The sequence below is a fragment of the Psammomys obesus genome, unplaced genomic scaffold, assembly GCF_907164565.1.
Source record: "Psammomys obesus unplaced genomic scaffold, mPsaObe1.curated_primary_1811, whole genome shotgun sequence".
Taxonomy (NCBI): Eukaryota; Metazoa; Chordata; class Mammalia; order Rodentia; family Muridae; genus Psammomys; species Psammomys obesus.
Genome location: NW_026585504.1, coordinates 43,027,012 through 43,049,002, shown reverse-complemented (window position 1 = coordinate 43,049,002; position 21,991 = coordinate 43,027,012). Strand labels below are relative to the sequence as shown.

Sequence of the window (21,991 nt, the reverse complement as noted above, 5' to 3'; positions counted from 1 at the left end):
GTGTGTGTGTGTGTGTGTGTGTGTGTGTGTGTGTGTGTGTGTGTGTGATGTATAAGAATATTAGTAAGGGCATTCTAGGACAAATATGTGGAGGTAAGACAACTTGTGGGCATTGACACTCTTTCCATCATGGATTTCAAAGACCAAACTAAGGTCATCATATTTGACAGCAAATACCTTTCTTTATTGAACCATCTTGGCCATCTACCTTCTACTGTTTTAGAAGAAACTATTAAAAACAAGTCATTGCCACTACTATCATTCTGTCTGACTTATTTGTGACACCTCTTTGATGGCTCTCTGCCTTTTTTCTGACTTCTCGGTGATCAAAGTGAAGCCAACTTTTACTTTAATATGTTTCTAGCACTGAGGTGGAGTTCAGCTAGAATCTACAAAGTAGATCTGATTGGTATACTCTCCAGCATCAGGAAAATACTATGCAGAAAGAACTTAAGATCATGAAATTTGTTTAATCCTTTATTTAATCCAATTTAATTTATGAACATTCTTAGGAATTTGCAAACGTGATTCTGCATCATGGGAAAAGAGTTTTGAAATTTGTTGCTATTTTCTGAAGTAATTGAGTTGTGGCCAACCTTACCTTGATGGTTAGTATAATCATATTGATGTAACCAGGACTTCAAAGTTGCTAATTTATTATATTGATTGTCTTCTGCTATGCATAGAATCAAATGGTAAAGTGGGAGCTGAGTCAGCAGTTAGATGTTGCAAACCATGTGAAAGGTGTTTGCATTTTCACATTTGTCTTCATGAAATAAGGACAGCTACTTAATATTAGCAAGGAAAAAAAAATGAACCAACACTTGACTGAAGAAGGATCACTTGTAGGGAATAAATCCCCAAACAAATTTTACTACAAAAATGTAAAGGGGTATTTCTCATTTTCATTGCACTCTTCTCAACCCCTTCACTCCCCATACCTCTTTCTCTGTCTCTCCCTCAGTCCCTTTATCCATTTCTTCCTTCCTTTTCTATTTTCCATAAAGCAAAATTATTTGGACAAGAAGAATATAAATCCTCAAAAAACTTCTGAAAAATAATTAACTAAATGCTTAACCATCTGTGGAATTATGTGGAGAAGTTTTCTCATTTTTTATTGTTTGTTATTATTAGTTACATTTTATTAACTCTGTATCCCAGCTGTATCCCACTCCCTTATTCCCTCCCAATCCCACCCTCCCTCCCTCAGCTTTTCCTTGCCCCTTTCCAAATCCACAGATTGGGGAGGACCTCCTCCCTCCCCTTTCCTCTGGCTCTGTTTTATCAGGTATCTTCAGGGCTGGCTGCAAAGTCCTCCTCTGTGGCCTAGCAGAACTGCTCCTCCCTTGGGGGGTGGGGAGTCAAAGAGCCTGCCATTGAGTTCCTGTCAGAGATAGTCTTCGTTCCCCTTACTATGGGAAACCAATTGGTTATTGAGCTACCACGAGCTTCGTCCGAGTAAAGGTTCTAGGTTATATCCATACATGGTCCTTAAGATGGCTTTTTTTCTTTATTAATTACACTTTATTCACTTTGTATCCCCCCTGTGGTTCTCTCCCTCCTCCTGTCCCAATCCCTCCCTTCCTCCACCCTCTGCATGCATGCCCCTCCCCAAGTCCACTGATAGGGGAGGACTTCTTTTCTTTCCTTCTGATCCTAGTCAATTAGGTCTCATCAGGAGTGGCTGCTTTGTCTTCTTCTGTGGCCTGGTAAGGCTGCTTCTCCCTCAGGGGGAGGTAATTAAAGAGCAGGCCAATCAGTTCATGTCAGAGGCAGTCCCTGTTCCTATTACAATGGAACCCACTTGGATACTGAACTACCATGGGCTACATCTGTGCAGGGGTCTTAGGTTATCTCCATGCATAGTCCTTGGTTAGAATAGCAGTCTCAGGAAAGACCCCTGTGCTTAGATTTTCTGGTTCTATTGCTCTCCTTATGGAGTTCCTGTCCTCTCCAGATCTAACTGTTTCCCACTTCTTTCCTAAGATTCTCTGAACTCTGCCCCAAGGTTGCCCATAAGTCTCAGCATCTGCATTGATAGTCTGCAGGGCAGAACCTTTCAGAGGTCCTCTGTGTCAGGCTCCTGACTTGTTTTCTCTTTTCTCCTTCTTCTATTGTCCAGCCTCTTTGCCTTTCTGGATAGGAATTGAGCATTTTAGCAAGAGTCCTCCCTCTTGATTAGTTTCTTTAGGTGTACAGATTTTAGTAGGTTTAGCCTATATTATATGTCTATATGAGTGAGTATATATCATGTGCATCTTTCTGCTTCTGGGATAGCTCACTCAGGATGATCTTTTCCAGATCCCACCATTTACCTGCAAATTTCATGATTTCCTTGTTTTTGATTGCTGAGTAATATTCCATTGTGTAGATGTACCACAATTTCTGTATCCATTCCTCCACTGAGGGGCATCTGGGCTGTTTCCAGCTTCTGGCTATTACAAACAAGGCTGCTACAAACATGGTTGAGCAAATGTCTTTATTGTGTACTTGAGACTCTTTTAGATATATACCTAGGAGTGGTATAGCTGGATCTTGAGGAAGCGCTATTCCTAGTTGTCTGAGAAAGCACCAGATTGATTTCCAAAGTGGTTGTACAAGTTTACATTCCCACCAGCAGTGGAGGATGGTTCCCCTTTCTCCACAACCTCTCCAGCATGTGTTGTCTCTTGAGTTTTTTATCTTAGCCATTTTGATGGGTGTAAGGTGAAATCTCAGGGTCGTTTTGATTTGCATTTCCCTGATGGCTAATGAGGTTGAGCAGTTCTCTGAGGTTGAGTGTTTCTCTGCCGTTCGATATTCCTCTTTTGAGAATTCTCTGTTTAGCTCTGTACTCCATTTTTTAATTGGATTACTTGATTTGTTGCTGTTTAACTTTTTTAGTTCTTTATATATACTGGATATTAGTCCTCTGTCAGCTATAGGGTTGGTGAAGATCTTTTCCCAATCTGTAGGCTGTCGTTTTGTTCTGAAGACAGTATCCTTTGCTTTACAGAAGCTTTTCAGTTTCATGAGGTCCCATTTATTGATTGTTGCTCTTAGAGCCTGTGCTGCTGGTGTTCTGTTCAAGAACTTGTCTCCTGTGCCAATGAGTTCAAGAGCATTCCCCACTTTTTCTTCTAAGCGGTTTAGTGTGACTGGTTTTTTGTTGAGGTCTTTGATTCACTTGGACTTTAGTTTTGTGCAGGATGATAAGTATGGGTCTATTTGCATTTTTCTGCATATAGACTTCCAGTTAGACCAGCACCATTTGTTGAAGATGCTGTCTTTTTTCCATTGAATGGATTTGGCATCTTTGTCAAAAATCAGGTGTCCATAAGTGTGTGGATTTATGTCAGGGTCTTCTATTCGATTCCATTGATTCACCAGTCTTTCTATGCCAGTACCATGTTTTTTAATTACACAAATTAAATGTAAGAGTTATACCAAATTAAAGTACTTGAGCTTTTTAAATGTTTCTTGTCTGTGACATTGTTTCCCCTCATTGTGACAGTAAGTAAGCATAGTAGAAAATATGTGTCCCTAATGTTGAATAAACCATTTTGCAGATCATTTTCAAAGATCTGTTGTAATAACAGTACCTTCCAGTGAATATATTCAAAACAGTGGTACCTCTGTCTGTCCTGCCCTGGCACAGTCTAATGCATTCTGTAAGAGAATACAGTGAATCACTGCCTCCATCTATAACCCAGAAAAAGAAGTTATACTTCATTATTTTCATCCAAGGTATGAGTCCTTATAACATCTCCTGCTATGACATTATCATAATATTCCTTTGGAGCAATCTCTAAAGTGCCAAGACATATATAAGAAACAGAGTATATGTCCTTAATCTTGAGAGCTTGTGGAACTTAAGTGTGCTGCTATGCAAATTCATTCCAAGAACATTACCATTTCTCAGGATATCTCATCAAATATATTCGTAATTTTCTCCACATGGTCCCTTAATACAGTTAGTGATGGAACACTTTTCTACTTAAATGTGTATTTTATTGTTTTCAGGGAATAAGGAAAACTCATTTTTGTGAAATACTTAAAATCTTCCAAGCATACCCCCACTACAAGCATGCTTAATATGTTCCTCATTGAAAACTTGTAGCTTACATAGCCTTTATTTTTTCATATAATAAATTGAAAAAAAACAGAGATTTTTAAATAATATATTTGAATTCATATATAATCTTGGGAATTTAAAATAAAGGTAGTTTTAAAGTTCATATTCTTTCTACTGTGCCACAGGGTTATTTGGAAACAAAGTAATCATAAGCCAGGCAAGTGAAAATTATACTTGTCATTTGATTTCTGAATGTGCTACAATGCAACACCTTTTCACTCCTCATGAATTAATTCTGGAAGTATGTCAAAATTCAATATATTTATGGCAGTTTGAGCAGCTTTATAATGAGGATATACTAATGATTTAAGAGATATTTTAAATGGGAGTCACATGAAAAAGTGATGACAGCTGTTAGTTACATATTTACATGTTGAAAAAACAAGTCATATGTTTTAAACTACATTAATAAGCATATTAATAAGTTGTCTTTCTTGAAATATACTCCTATTCATACAGAAAATAATCTCTGTTTTGACCCTATGGAGTTAAAATTTATAAAAGGTATACACCTTCACAGAAATTAATAGTCTTTTTTTTTCAGGATAGTTTCTCTTTGTTTATTTGCTTTTTCTGCTATATTGAGGATTAAAAGGAGAAAAGTCAGATGCTTTAGTAGTCAATTATACTATTAAATACATACTTTGTTCTGTTACCCTTCCAATTAAGATTTTCTTCCCTCCTCCCCATCAATGCTCCTTTTCTAGGATTTCATCAATTCTCCAGGTTAAACACACACATATGAACATTTGATGCTAAGAGTAGGCTCTGAGTGAGAACATGCCATGTTTGACATACTGGGTCTGGGTTACCTTGCTCAGCTTAATGTTTTCCTGTCTTATCTGAAAGTTTCATTTTTCTTTTAAGCTAAATAAAATCTCAATGTATTTAAGTGCTATATTTTCATTTTCAGTTCATTAATTGATGATTATATTGAAAAACCAATATGGAAACCTACTATTTTATGAGCTGTGTATGTATATTCATATAAAATGATATGTTATTTAGAATTACCCTATATAGGGGATAAGACTCCTCCCATAAGCCATAGGTGGTGAATTAAAAAAAAAAAATCCTGAGTACTGGGTGTACAATCTTGAATTTTTAGTCAGAAATTTCCCAGTGGCTCCAAAAACAATGTAGGCTATTGTCATTGCTCCCAGTTTCCCATCAGAACTTGATGATAATACTGTATTAATGATGATACCCTATACCTCAGGACATTATGAGAAAAGGAACCCACAAAGATGCCCAATGAGTTCATTTTCTGTAGGTCATCTACCACTGGGCATGCAGCCTCCTTTAAGAGTAATTTGTTTCACCAGCGAGAATCCCTTGGAGGAGACTAGATTTTCATTTGCAAGTAGTTATCAATTGAAGACAGCTTCTGGGTTAGGGTTGGCGACATGTGTACTCTTCTCCCTTCAGCTCTATGACCCGCAACTAGTTGAGACCTATGTGGAGGCCGTGTGCACGCCACCTCAGTTTCTGTGAGTTCACACATGCAGTCATGGTGTTAATTTAGAAAGCCTGGGTTTTTTGTGCCCTTCATCCCCTCTGGCTCTTAGAGTTTTCCTGTCTCTTCTTCCATGGCCTTTGCTTAGCCTTGAGGGGAGGCATTTGGTGGATATCTCCCACTTAAAGCTGAATATTCCACAGTGTCTCACTCTGAATAATGTCTTCCTGTGGTTCTTGGTATTTGTTTCCATCTGCTGCTGCAGGAGGAAGCCTCTTGGATGATGGCTGAACCACAGGCTGAGCTGTGAGAAAAGCAACATCTTATAGGTTGGTTATTAAGAGTCATTGAATTCCCAGCTGCAGCCCCCTCCCTCACGTAAAGAAAAAGAAGAGGAGGAGGAGGAGGAGGAGGAGTCATTTTATTGCTACTTTTTTGAGATATCCTAGTCTCAGGTTTTGGTTACCCAAAAATGTCGGGTATGGGTTCCATCTTGTCAAATCAAATATTGGTTGTTACTCCCACAAGCTTTGTGACACATTTGAACTAGCATATCTAACAGTAAAGGTCGGACACCGTTAGAGATCAGAGTGTTCGTGGCTAAGCTTGTGTTTACATTTTTCATTTGGTAGCATGCATAGAAGCTTCCTGTACCAAAGACAGTACCATGTTTGGCACTATGTCTGTCCCTGGGCCTGTCATAGAGTGAGCTCTTTCATGAGCTTTATATCTATGTTTCCAAATGATTTGAACAACACCTCTTATTTTCCTGATTTCTTTTCTTGTCTTTTACAATACTAAATTCTGCACTGTAATTTTAATGATTTGCTATATATTTTTATTGATTTGTATACCTCTGTCTCTATGTCTTTTTGTCTTCTCTTTCTCTCTTGCTTGCTCTGTTTCTGTGGGTACATGTTCTGTGTGTTTGCATACATGATCACCTGTGTGTGTGAGAACCCCCATAAGAAAGAAATTGGCTTTGGAGCGCAAGGAGCTGAAGTTATGTTTGAATATGAAGTTCTCCACATGTGGTCTGAGACTTGAACTTGAATTCTTTTAAGAGCAAGAAGCATTCCCGGATCAGCCGTTAAATGGGACATTCCTTTTGCATCTTTCCCTCTAAGGCTCAGGGGTCTTCACTGAAAAGGGAGTGGAAAGAAAGCGCCATATACGATCAATAACATCAAGAAAACCGTGTTTTCCAGGTAGAGCAGGGCAAATGACTATATTACAGCAACTGTGAAAGCATGAACTAGAGCTGTGGGAACTCCAGCCAGACAAAATCCCAGCACAGGGGTCAAAAAGTAGACTTAAAATCCTACCACTATCTGTGGAGCTACTGACGTTTGACAGCTACTAGTCAAGTCAGTTTTCTTTAATGAGGTGATCCCTCACTGGTAGATCACACTCGTGGAGCAAATAGAAAATAAAAGGAAGAAGAAAAAAGAAGTTTTAAAGTTGCATGCAAATAAGTGGGAAGGGATGCGAGTGTGGAGAAAGAGGTGGTAGCATGAGTTGGGTGATGAACACAGTTGAAGTACACTGTATAAGAATTAGTTCATTAATAATAAATAATTATTAACAAAATATTGCGAAGCATATTATAGGAAACTTTGAGACAATTAAAATTATTTTATATTTTAAAAGTATTAATGATATGACATCCACAGAGTGATACATTATGGGATTGATAAATTACCATAAGTACTATTAAGAATATAACGGAAGATCATTTGTTTTATGATTTTCAGTTTTAGGTAATGAATGTAAGATTTAAAATTTTTGGTAAGGCAAAATGAATAAAGTGTAATTAATAAAAGTTAAATAAAAAATTTTTAAAAAAAAGAGCATCCCCAGAAATTGATCCTTGGTCTTGAGGACCATGGTTCTTATAAATAAGTAAATAAATAAATAAATAAATAATAAATTTAAAAAAATTTTGGTAAAGTGTATTTATACATTATTTTAACTTCAAACAGAATAAGAAGAACAGAAAATTCCTAGCTGATAAGCCATTTCTTCAGCCTCATAATATAAATGTTTTATATACTATTTCTCCTTAATGAACATTAATTTCATAACGTATCATTAAGATCAGACTTGGGTTAAAGTTCTACTTTTATAGAGTTGTACCTGTAATATTTGCCACATATTATCCTGAATAAAATTTGAGTTGTGGGTTTAGTATTGTATGTGCACCCATGCAGATGGGTAGAGCTGAAAAGAAAAAAGGAACATAGGCCCATGCTGTACTGTCATCCTCTGGGACAGGAAGGTCATATATGAGATGAAAGTCTCCGAGTCAGAATTAAATCTTTATATAAGCATAATCACACACACACACACACACACACACACACACACACGCCACTTTCTAGTAATTTAGATTTTCTCATCCCTACACACTTAAATTGGAATGTTCCATGTAGGAAAACCAAAACTCCTAGCATTTAGATCCTGTGATGTGATGGCATTTTGGATGATAAATGTTTCAAACAACAATAAAAACAACAACAGAAAACCCTAATTATACTGTAGCTGTTAATCAAAATTGTAGTGAGACCCAACGGTTTTTCATTTTATAAAGCAATCCTATATATCATCTTTTATTTTTAGTAAAGCAACAGTATATTAATTCTAAGTAAATTATGCAAAATAAAATATGTGTTTAATCAGTGGAGTAACCATCATGATCTAACATCAAGGGGGTATAACTAAAAAGCTTCTAAATAGATTAAAAAGACTTGAAAATCTTAATTTTAAATTTTTATTGAATTTGTGACTGTCATTCACATCATACACGCAAATCCCACTCATCTCCTCATCCCATCATATCTGCCCTAAAAGGAAACTTATCCTGTGCCTAGATGTCCCTCTTTCTCTCTCTCTTTCTGCTGCCCAGGGTGGGGCTGCCTGAAATTTAAAATTCTAATTATTCGGAAAGGAGATACAAAAATATAAGTTGAAAACTAGGAAATATGAGAAGATATATATTTAAAATGTAAATTTAATTTCACTCTACTGATTCATATAATTAAATGTTATCAAACTCTATCCTCCAATCAAGATATTACTAAAATGGACAAAAAGGCAATATCAACTCTATTTTATCCAAAATAGCAATGCTTTCAATATGAGGACAGAATTTTAAAAGAAAATGTATGCTTAAAAGAAGTATGTAAAGCCAGTCACAGGAAGTATGTAAAGCATGCCTGTAATCCCAGTACTCAGGGAGGCAGAGGCAGGCAGACCTATATGAGTTTGAGGCCAGCCTAGTCTATAAAGCAAGCCCAGGAGAGCAAAAGCTACACAGACAAACCCTATCTCAAAAACCAAAACAAACAAAAAGTATGTAAACAAGCATGAATGAGTACATTTTACTACAAAAAGAGATTCATTCGGGGAAAAGCATCGGTCTATTAGAACAATCATATCTGCATTTGAACCTAGGCTTCACACACAAGTTAAATGTCAAGAGTCGTAAATGAGATGTGGTGAGTCAGTGCTTGTAAATAGTAAAGAGGAATAAGGAATCAGAGAAGTTTTGTGGATGATTTCATCAAAACACTTACACTATCTTAGGTTTGTAGACTGCTAAACAAAAAATACGTAGAATGTGAATTATTAGTACGTGCATTCTGTAAGGCAGATCATAAAATGAGACTGATCTTAATTCTCAATCCATGGGAGTGACATCATAAAATTCTAAGGGAGTGGGTGCATGCCTATGAGAATGCAAGCTCACACGCCTGTGCACACGCACGCGGAGGTCAAAGGAAGATGCTCAGCGTCTTTCTCCATTGCTCTTTCCCTTTCTTTTAACATAAGTCTTTGCATGAAGATTGACATTTTGGTAGGACTGGCTCTTCAGTTACCTCCCAGGATCTTCCAGCCTCTTCCTGGAACTACCTGGCTCTCAGACAGAGACAGCCGTACGTAGGGCACCGTAACTCAGATCTACAAGTGTACACAGAAGATGCACTTGCTCACTTAGTTCTCACCCAGTTTCAGAGAAATATTATAATATGGTTTTAGTTTGAAAAATTAAATTAGAAATTTCCATGCATATGACCCCCTAAATAAAAGTATTAAAATGTAGTTCCAAATAACACACGAGCTAAATGAGAACTATTGGAAAAATAGAAAAATATATATATATTCGTGTTTGTAGGGTAATGCTATTACAGCACCTAGAAGAAATGTAGAGGGTATAAGGTTATTTAAAGTGACTAAAATGCTCTAAATATGAGGTTTTCCTTTAAGAGCTGAATATAGAAGATATTAGGTTTGGAAGCTCACACCTGTGATCCCAGCCTTCAGAATACTGTACCATGCCACTTTCGGCTATGTAGCAAACAAACAGAGATGCCATCTCAAAATACAGAAATGAATAAGGAATTAAAGAAAAGAAAAATAGAAAGAAGCATGAAAAAAAAAGCAATGGATATCAGAATATCTGTTAAGATAAAATGAACGATACCACCACAAGTAAAACAACAGAAAATTAAGACCAGCCAGCATTCAAGAGTGTGAGGAAAACATTTCCAAGCCACCTTGGGCTATATAAGGAGATACTTTCTTAAAAGAGAGAAATTAAGAAGGAAGAAAGGAAGGAGAGAAAAGAAGCTAAAAAGGAACTAGTTTACCAAAATATATCCCCAAAAAGCAGGAAAAAATTAAGGAAACTAAACATTATTGTGATAACTTATTTGAGAAGATTAACAATGTTGGTAAATCTCTATTCAAATTGACTTAAAAATATGCAGTCAGTCCTGATGAGACCTGGTGGCTAAGGCAGATGAAAGAGGAGGAGGACTCCCCTATCTGTGGACTAGGGGAAGGGAATAGGAGGAGAGGAAGGGAAGGTGAGATTGGGAGGGGACCAGGGAGGGAGCTACAGCTGGGATAAAAAGCAAATAAATTGTAATAAATAATTAAAAAATTTTTAATGCTGGGGAAAAATTTTAAAGTACCAAAAAAAAAAAATTCTAGCCTGAAAGTTCACTACTATTAAGCATGAAAGACTGTATTAGGCTTTTAAAGCATGAAAGCAGAGCCAAGTGTCATAGTTCAACCTGATGAGCCCAGTTCTCTGGGAGGAGAATCATAATCTGTTCTAGGCTGGTAAATATTGCTAATGTGATGTACTGTTTTAAAAAACAGGGAAACGTTATCAGAAATTTAATACCACAAACACTGATGGAATATGTCTTAAGTGTATTGACACAGTTTGAAAAAATATTTTATCAAACTGTACTTAAGGAAAACACAGAGGCAAAGAAATTATTGAGGAGCTATAGAGAGTGAGTGAAGCCTTTTAAATGTGTGTTGTTCACAGCCATTTTAAGGGCCCATGTCTCAGCCACACGGGAGTGTAACACATTCTGAAAGAGCTACTCAGAGAGATGTAAAGGCTTCATAGATCTGAATGTCAAGGTTGACACCGTAGGCAGTAAATGTGCACTATCGCATAAATAACCACCTGGTTATTTATGGCCTGAATGCTGTTCCAGTACTGAGATGGTACAGATTATCTAGACCTGGCTCTTCTCAGCTGTAAGGAAGAACTATGTTTCTTAGTTTATCTGTTTGTAATAACTCCATTTTCTTGATCTTCTATAGGTATCTCCATTCCTGATCTAAAGCTGTACTATAGAGCAACAGTAATAAAAACGGCATGCTACTGGCATAGAAACAGAATGGTGGATCCATGGAATTGAATCAAAAGCAAAACTATACAATGTAAAAAAAAAAAAAAAAAAAAAAAAAAAAAAAAAAAAAAAAAAAAAAAACATGCCATCTCCAAGAAATGGTGCTGGTCTAATTGAATTTTGACGGATATAAAAGTGCAAATAGACCCATATTTATCACCCTGCACAAAACTAAAGTCAAAGTGGATCAACAACCTGAACAAAAAAACAGACACACTAAATCTGTTAGAAGAAAAAGTAGAGAAGAGCCTTGACCTCATTGGCACAGGAGACAACTTCCTGAACAGAACACCAACAGCACAGACTCTAAGATTAACAATCAATAAATGGAAACTCATGAAACTGAAAAGCTTCTGTAAAACAAAGAACACTGTCAACAGAACAAAACAACAGCCTACAGACTGGGAAAATAAAATCTTCATCAACACTATATCTGACAGAGGGCTAACAACCAGATAATATGAAGAACTCAAGAAGTTAAACACCAACAAAACAAGTAATCCAATTTAAAAATGGGGTACAAGAGTTAAACAGAGAATTATCAACAGAGAAATATCGAATAGCAGAGAAAGACTTAAAGAAATGTTCAACATCCTTAGTCTTAGAGAAATGCAAATCAAAACGAGATTCCACCTTACATCCATCAGAATGTCTAAGATCAAAAACTCAAGTGACAACACATGCTGGAGAGGATGTGGAGAAAGGGAAACCCTCCTCCTTTGTTGGTGGAAATGTAAACTTGTACAACAACTTTGGAAATCAATCTGTCACTTTCTCAGAAAATTAGGAATAGTGCTACCTCAAGATCCAGCTATACTACTCCTAAGCATATATCCAAAATATGCTCAACTATACAACAAGGGCATTTGCTCAACTATGTTCACAGCAGCTTTGTTCATAATAGCCAGAATCTGGAAACAACATAGATGTCCCTCAACCGAGGAATGGATACAGAAATTGTGGTACATTTACACAATGGAATACTCAGCAATTAAAAGCAAGGAAATTTTTAGGCAAATGGATGGAACTAGAAAAGTTCATCCCAAGTGAGGTAACCCAGAAGCGGAAAGACACACATAGTATATACTCACTTACAAGTGGATATTAGACATATAATATAGGATAAACATACTAAAATCTATGGTTCTAAAGAAGCTAAATGACAAGGAGGACCCTAGGGAAGAGGCTTAATCCTCATTCAGAAGGGCAAACAGGATTGACATCAGAAGCCAGAGAAGACATGGAACAGGACAGGAGCCTAAAACAGAGGGCCACTGAAAGACTCCACCCAGCAGGGTATAGAAGCAGATGCTGAGACTTATAGTCACACTTTGGGCAGAGTGCATGGAAACTTATGAAAGAAGGGGGAGATATAAAGACCTGGAAGGGACAGGAGCTCCACAAGGAAACCAACAAAGCCAAAAAATCTGGGCCCAGGGGTCCTGCAGAGACTGATGAATCATCCAAGAACCCTGCATGGAGAGGACCTAGAACCTCTGCTCAGATGTATCCCATGGGCAGCTCAGTTTCCATGGGGGTCCACTCTTAAGGGGGCTGGGTGCAGTCTCTGGCATGACCTTGGTTGCCTGATCTTTGATCATCTCCCCCTGGTGTGGTAGCCTTACAGAAAAAGAGGATCCAGACAGTCCTGATGAGACCTGATAGGCTAGGATCAGATTGTAGGGGAAGAAGACTTCCCGTCTATCAGTGTGCTAGGAGAGGGGCATGGGGGGAAGAGAAAGAGAGGGGTGACCAGGAGGAGATGAAAAGAGGGCTACAGCCAGAATACAAAGTGAGTAAAGTGTAATAAATAATAATAATATTTTTAATTTAAAAAAGAAACTACTTTAAAATGCAAAACAGAACACATGAACAAAACTCTTTTATCTTCAAAACTACTTTTCAGATTCTTGCCACAAACAGGAAACAAATTCCAGACAAGTTCTGATTGCATTAATCTTTCATATTCTCTTTCAAGAGAAGGAAAAAAAATGGCTTTTGATTATTTTATAAGACTGGTTCTTCCATCATATTAAAAGTGGTAAAAAGTTTGAAAATTTAAAGGTGACTGCAAGACAAATAAACACATTGTAATGTTGGTTTCCTTGAGATGTAACTGATAACAAAATGAATCAACTTGTGACTATTAAACAAGAAACTTGCTGTGTATGTATCATATTTCATAAAATGTTCTTTTAAACAAAGTGATGCACATGAAGAATTTGACCAGATTTAGCACAATACTTGCTTTTACAGAAATTTTATAATGCTTTGAAATTAGCTTTCCAAGAACCACCTTTGATTCTTTCTTCTTAAGGTTGCTAGGATACAAAACAATATTTTAAAGTTCAATGTCTCAGAATCTTAGATTCTGGAAATATGAAAGAAGTAGGAAATTAACTGAGTTTGGACTGTGTAACTAGAAAATCTTTATACTCCAAAAATGAATGCAGATGGAAGCCATATTTCTGGATAATTTCTGTGTAATTTTCATAAGCAGTTTATGAATACCTGCCCTCCAGGTCACTCAGGCTTTTTTAAATGGGGAATGTAAATTTTTTTTCAGAATTTGTTAGTTACTATAGGAATAATAACCTTGTTAATTATTAAAATTTTACTTGTGAAGGGGAAAGTAATATATAATTTTAAATGTCTCATGAGATATAAGAAGATGGTTTTGTATGTATGGTTCTAATCATTTCAAAATTCTTCCAAATTCACTTATTGTATGCAAGTTAGAATTTAAAAATATGCACCTAAATATAAGTTGTGGGTAAAAGATAGAGTTTATTAATTATTAATCATTTTTTGAGAATACACAGAATACCATACTTTAAAAAAACATTTAAAGACAATAATGTCAGTACTCTGTTTCCTTTCATGCCATATGCTCTCTCCTTCCCTCTTAAGAAGATGGACTCTTTAAGCTCTGAATATCATTGTTACCCATCCATGTATGCATATATATGTATGCTCAAATTTATAAATAACACAATCTGCTGCATACATTTAGAGAATTTTTAAATGGTGTACGATAGAGATACATCTAGTATCAATGTGGATATTCAGTTTCTCGGTACTATTGTTTAAAGGTGATATTCAATTATTCTTGTATAACATTTGTACCCTGGGATTTGTGTCCTAAGCCTGGCTCAGATTCTAACCATCAGGGTATCAAAGCAGATGCTGAGACTCATAGCCAATCTTTGGGCAAACTGGAAGTCTTATGGAAGAAAGGGGAGATAGAAAGACCTGGAGGGGACAGGAGCTCCACAAGGAGACCAACAGAGCCAAAAATTCTGAGCTCAGGGTGTACTGCAGAGACTGATGAATCAATCAAGAACTATGCAACACATAGCTGCAACTATGCATGGAGAGGACCTAAACCCCCTTCTTAGATGTAGCCCATGAACAGCTCAGTCTCCATGGGGGTTCCCTAGTGAGGGGAGTAAGGGCTGTCTCTGACATGAACTAAGTGGCTGGCTCTTTGATTGCCTCCCCCTGGCTAGGTGGCCTAAGTAGCCCACAGAAGAAAAGGATCTAGACAGTCCTGATGAGACCTGATAAGCTAAGGTCAAATAGAAGAGAAGGAGGACCTCCCCTATCAGTGGGCTAGGAGAGGGACATAGGGGGGAAAGAGTGAGGGAGGTTAGGATTGGGAGGAGATGAGGGAGGGGGCCACAACTGGGATACAAAGTGAATAGATTGTAATAAATAATAATGAAAAAGATTAAAAAGTAAAAAAAAGAAACATCTGAAGAAAAAAGAACTATCTGCACCCTGATCAAATCTACTGACTCTACATGTATATTTATACCTATAAAGAACAAGTTTTATTTTCTTTGTCACTGTTTCATGCTGCCACATCATAACATAGTTTGAGTCAAGGAATGTGATTTCCACAAAGTGTAGTCTTCATTTTCAATATCATTGGAAGCTCCCTAGAAAATAAGATAATTTTTTTTCATTTGTGAAGAAAAAAGTGGTATTTTAATAAACATTGATAGAACCATAAATAGCTTCATGGTCCTATTGCAATCTTGAAACTTTGATCCGGCAATTCAAGTTCATCACAAGGTAAGTTTCTAAGTATTGATTTTTTTTTTCAGTGCGTTAGTCATTCTCATTGTAAAGCCTTGTAACCTCTTCAATAAAATTTTCACTTTATTTTTGTAAGTTTTATTCTTTGAAAATGTCTTCCACAAGACTGCACGTACACCAGTCCCTCCCTTTTCCTTTTCAGCTCCTTCCCTGTATCTCGGACTGTCTTTCCAATTCACGGTGTTACGTTTATTGCTGCCTCGCGTCCAGTGGAGACCCCAGAATTTGTCGTGCGGAGAAGCTGGGGGTTGATGACACGTGGCGGCTCGCACTGAGGAGAGACCGGTAAAGCGTCAGTGAACGTGGCGGTGCTGAGCTCAGCTATGCTTAGAGCAGGAATTTCAAAAAGGAAAAACATACCATTCGAAGTAAAATATGGATACAAAGGTAGCTCAATGGGTAGACATCCTGCTGCCAAATTTTACGACCTGAGTTTTCTACCAGAACACACGTGTTTGAAGGACATAACTATTATTGTGTTACCATCTGACCTCAATACATGTGGGGGCAAATGCACACACACAAACACACACACACACACACAGAGATCACAGAAATAACATGTAACTATTAAAAATAATGCAAGTACATTGAAATACCAGATTTGTTTTGTATATATGTTGCCACATGTTTTAGATTGTATGCACTAAAATATTTCTATTTTTTTATTTTGAGATTATAATTACATTTCCCTTTTTTTGCCCTTTGTTCCCTCTAAACCTTCTCATTTATCTGTCCTTTCTCTTTTCCAGATCCACAGCTTTTACATGCTTCTATGCATAAGTATGTATCTATTATTCATAAATGTAACAACTCAGTCCATATGATGTTGTCTATGTATCTTCAGAGCTGTTCATACCGAGGAAAGACTCTCTCGCTCTCAGCATTCCTTAGTTGCATTCCACTGTTGCATGTCTGCTGCTGTTGTCCTTTTCCGGAACAGATCGTGTTAGCCGTGTTGGTGAGACTTCAAATGTAGCACTGGGCAGTGGGGTTTTTGTTGTCGTTTATTGTTTGCTTTGCTGTGTTTTGTTTTGTTAGTTTAAGACGTGGTTTCTCTCTGGCTGAGTTGATTATAAGTCTAATGAGAAAGCTGCTGGTTCTGTCAAGGCACCTGTAGAGCTCCTGCACCTTTAGGGTTAGCTTATTGTGCTAGTTTTTGTGCTACTTAAGCATCCCAGCTGGGTAGGACTGGGGCTTGCCTCTCTCCTTTGGGCACTTTCATGGAGCCTTCTGGTGCTGGGAAAGCTAGTCATGCCAGCAAGCCAAAAGATAAATCTGGAAAAGATCAGGTTGAACGATGAGCCCAAGACATGGAAAGAAAAATGACACAGTTCTTCCTTGTTGAAGCTTCTGCTAGATAACTCCAAATTTTAGTACATAGCCTGAAGTATCTGCAGAAACAAGGGAAGTAAAACAGAAACATCTCTACAGTGATACATTTGGGGAGCAACAGAGAGAAGAATAGCAGGGTACAATAATCTGATCGGGGAAATTGAAAAGGAGGGCATTCCATGGGGAGAGTAGAGGGAGATAAATACAGCAGAACTGAATTAGATAAAATAGCAATAAGGATGTCTGAAAAAGTCATAAATAATTGTACTATTTACTATCTTAAAACATATCCCTAAAATATGAAGCAACTGTAACTACAAATATGTATGTATATAATGATATATTTATACATATATAGTTATATATGCATATGATTAAAACAATATATACATATATACACATTTATGTGTATATACACATAGACATATTTATATATATATATACACACATGCATACATATGCTATATACATTAATACATGTATGTGGATATACACAATACACATATATGTATATATGCACAAAGCTCCCTGAAAGAGCTAAAACAACCCTGCCAAAAAAAAAAAAAACCTCTAATACCAGATGTGACAGCTCCTACAGTTTACTGTATTTTAGAAATCTTTAATAAAATTTTTCATGAATATTTCTACATATGAAAGGGTAAGTGCCTGCACTTACTTCCTGGGCCAAGGTCACCTGATATGGACACAAGAAATTAAATCAGACCGGTTGGAGGGCCCACAGCCAAACGTACGCTGTGGCAGTTTCATTGAGCAATCACACATTCTAATGCCTTTATCAGAAAGGAAATATAATAACAGTTGCTGGGATGAATTCAGTAGTAGCTGCCAGGCTACAATGATGTCTGCAAGGTAGACAGGGTACAAAAGAGTAATGCCTAAGACCTGTTGTTCTGTCAGTCTTCCCTGATTCCCTGACTACCAAAGGAACATACGGAGAAACACAAACCAGCCTGAATGCCACACTGCCTGAGGGAGTGCTTCAGACTCTCAGAAACTAGAAGGCACAGCATGCCACAGGAGCCATGAAATCCGAACTTAAAAACTGTGATTCGTGCCTCTCAAGGCAGCCAAATCAATCAGCTCCACCGTTCCCTGTAAATGTGCCCTGTAAAATTATCTGTATCATTGTTTCCCCATTTCTGTCCTTCTTTGATATAATTCGTGTTGAGTCTGTTAATCTTTACGATTTGTAGTCACTGTAGTTGTTTTTCAGAGGAACTATACATTTTAATACATACTTGTCTGAGTTTAAGCATGTGGATGTTAATTTGTGTACATAGGCCTGTGCTGAGGCAAGATTTTGAAGTCAAATGTCTTCTTCGATCCATCTCCAACTTATGGCTTGTGACAGTATCAGTTCCACAACCCGGACCTCACCGATTTAACCAGACACTTAGTCGGAGAGCCTCAGGAATCCTCCCTAGTGCGAGTTGACAGATACGTATAACAGAGATGGCTTCTTTCTTAACACACGGTCAGAATCAAACTGAGTTCTCTATGTTTATATAACGGACACCTCACCAAATTAACCATCTTTTATGCCTTTTGATGCATAATTTTACAACAAGAACATTTACGTTTTAAGTATCTATGCCCATGAAGCCACGTTGAGAGTGTGTCTGATTTATAATAATCACCGAATGCTTGTAGATTTTGATAAATCTCATTTCTGGAAGACAACCCCGTTCTAAACAGCAGAATGAAAGTATAGCAGATATAGGAAAGATATAGAACCGGATTCCAACAGTGTCATCTGTCTACGTAGTTATTAATCAGAATTACAAACTTTTTTTTAATAAAAATACTTGAGGTATAAGAATGACCAAGCAGTGAAATCTGAAAATACATGGAGAGGATGAAATGTGGTGACATAGTAAAAATCTGGCTGATTTAACCTTTCCTATGAGCAAACCCTAAAAGAGTATGAACTATGGAATTATCCGAAAAACCAAATGTCATAGGTTTGAAAGGGGACGCTTTAAGGCTTAAAGGCAATTATTGATGAGGTTAATCAGTAAGTGCGCCCTAAGCACATACTGGATATTGAGTTTGTTAGCATAAAAACACAGTGAAACATCAAGTACAAGGCAAACGCCATCTTGGGTGTGAGAGTTTTCCATCAGAAGTATTGCAATTCATAAGGAAAACTCTAATAGAGGTCACATTCAGTGGACAGACACACAACATTTTGAAATACTTCTTTAAAAAAAGAAAAGAGGAAATAAGACTCTAGGAAGATAGCTCGATCCTTCACCTGGAGTGCACCCCAGTACCAGGAGGACTTCTGAGTATCAAATCTCTTTTGTATTTAATACCATGCAATCAGTACTTCTGAATTTAGTAACTTCTAATCCCTCATCTGATTAGGGATTTTTCCAAAATCACAAGTGTTCAAGTTTCTGACTAAAAAAGCAATCTATATGCATGGAAAAGGAAATAGCTTATCTCACTAAGGAAAAGAAAAAAAAACAACCATAATCCTGCTCTAGTACAGGAATAATCCCCCTCCACTATCCTAATATTCACAGACATTAAGACCCTCAGAATAAAATAAATTCTAGAAAATGGTATCTTTAAAGATATAATAAAAGTAAGATTCTTTATATGAAAGGATGCTGAATCATCATTTCAATTATTGTTGTTCTTTTTTTTTTGTGTAGATCATTTTATTGTAAAAATGTAAGCAAGTACAAATCAACCTATGTGAAACCACTGTTAGAATCTGATTAATTGCACAGGAATAAACATTAAGTTTCAACAGTGCTAGAGTTACTCTTGGAAGACACTGGTTTATCAGTTTCTTTGTTTTTGTTTATAAGGACCTTAGAAAATTAAAAAAAAAAAATCTGAGTGGGCCATCTTTGTCTTCTCTTCATTTGTGTGTGTGTGTGTGTGTGTGTGTGTGTGTGCGCGCGCGCGCTTATTGGTGTTCTTACAAGAAAGGAAAGAATGCAGAGACATAGAATGAAGTATGCATGAGCATACAGACAAGTTCTGTGTAATCTGCCGGGATTTGAGCAATGTTAGGGCTCCCATAAAACGAAAGAAGCTGAAAGAATGGCCAGCTAGGGTCTTCAGACAGGGAGTGTCCCCACTGTCCACGCACTTTATTATATCTGCCTTCCAAGTGTGTGAGAGAATATACTTCTTATTCGAGGTCATCCAGTAAGTGGCAAGCCTTTGCTGCAGCAGGCTTAGAAATCCTTTACTTGTGGCTCCTGATGGCACACACTAGCTAAGCTCACTCACACAAGTTTTATGTGGCTATGTTCTTTTTTCTTTTCTTTATTTTTAATTTTACTTACTTATTTATTTATTTATTTATTTATTTATTTATTTATTACAATTCAGTCACTTCCTATTCTCACTGCATCCCCCTCCCTTGTCTCCTCCCAGTCCCACCCACCCTCCTTCTTCTCCCTTATGCCTTTTCCCTAGTCCCCTGATAGAGGTCCTCCTCCCCTTCTATCTGACCCTGGCCTATCAGGTCTCATCAAAACTGGCTGCATCATCTTCCTCTGTGGCCTGGTAAGGCTGCACTCCTCAGGGGAAGGTGATCAAAGAGCCAGCCACTGAGTTCATGTCAGAGACAGCCCCTGTTCCCCTTACTAGGCTAACCCACTTGGAGACTGAGCTGCCATAGGCTACATATACAGCAATTAAAAACAAGGAAATCATGAATTTTGCAGGCAAATGGTGGGAACTAGAAAATATCTTCTTGAGTGGGGTCCCAGAAACAGAAAGTTACATATGGTATACCTCTACATAAGACCAGACACACTAAATCTGTTAGAAGAAAAAGTGAGAAGGAGCCTTGAACTCATTGGCACAGGAGACAACTTCCTGAACAGAATACCAACAGCACAGGCTCTAAGAGCAACAATCAATAAATGGGACCTCATAAAACTGAAAAGCTTCTGTAAAACAAAGGACACTGTCATCAGAACAAAACGAATGCCTACAGACTGGGAAAGGATCTTCACCAGCCCTATATCTGAGAGAGGGCTGATATCCAGAATATACAAAGAACTCAAGAAGTTGAACACCAGCAAACCAAGCAATCCAATTAAACAGAGCTAAACAGAGAATTCTCAACAGATATCGAATGGCTACGTTCATAAAAAGGAAGCCAAAGAGATAGAACCGCCGTGGTTAGCCGCCTGTGGGGTCCCGGGTTTGAACTGCTGCAGGGGGCAGCCCTCCGCCTTGCCAGGCAACAGATGCCAGGTGTCTGCAGTGCGGCATTGAGGAGCAGCGCAGGGGCGCCTCTGGATAATGCTCCCAAAGAATAGCCCCCCAAGATCCAGCAGCTGGTGGAAGACTCATGCTCCTGGAGATCTCAGACCGCGATGAACTAACTCCTGAAGAAAACAATGAAGATCCAGATGCTGGCCTCATCCCCGTGGGTGGCATGGCACAGAGTGCTGTCCCTGCTGCTGCAGCGGCGCCTGAGGCGGTGGAGGAAGACATCCCTAAGGAACAGACACACTTCACCATCCGCCTGACAGAAGCAAAACCTGTGCACAACGTGAAGCGGATCAAGGAAATCAAGAACTCTGTCCAGGGCGTAAACCTTGTCCTGGCCAAGAAGCTGGCGGAGTCCCTGCCCCAGGACTCGCCAAGGCTGAGGCTGAAAAGATCAAAGCTGCCTTGGAAGAGGTGGGTGGCACTGTAGTTCTGGAGGACTTGTGGACTGGAGTTCCTGGGATCTGGGCACAGGCCTGCTCACCCCCGCTTCTCCCGGGTGGTGTGTTGGGAGCACAGCTAGCGACACTACTGACCGCGTTCTCCTGGGAGAGGGACGGGATGGACCTACTGTGATGGGCAGGGACTGTCACAGCCTTTGCAGAGCGTTCAAGAGATTGCCTTGGGAACTTACCAAGTGAACACCGCCCCCTGGTGGCTACTAAGAAAAATATACTAGTCAGGCTGGGGGGCGGGAGGGGGGGTGCAGGCCAAAAAAGAGAGGTAGAAAGTTAACGAATACAAACTCCACACTCAAAGAACTTGCTCTTGGATGACATTCAATGGATTCTTACTGGATGGATTAAACGTATCTAAGAAATTCTGTGACACTAAAGCGCGTTTTCTTCTTTGCAAACGAATGCTCTAGCTAAGGATAAATGAACATAGAGTTAGTATCAGAGAGAGCCAGCTTAATAAGATGGAGGATCTAGCGTACAAACGTGAAAATGAGGTTCCATCCTTTGAAAGGATTGAAATATGGTAAATTCTGAGGTAGCTGTTTGG

At 38.1% G+C, this 21,991-nt stretch overlaps 1 pseudogene; it reads left to right on the top strand.

Annotated features, from left to right (window-relative positions):
• Positions 1–21,562, top strand: part of LOC129673285 (39S ribosomal protein L12, mitochondrial-like) — a 126,277-nt pseudogene extending 104,715 nt beyond the window's left edge.
• The last annotated feature ends 429 nt before the right edge of the window (positions 21,563–21,991 follow it).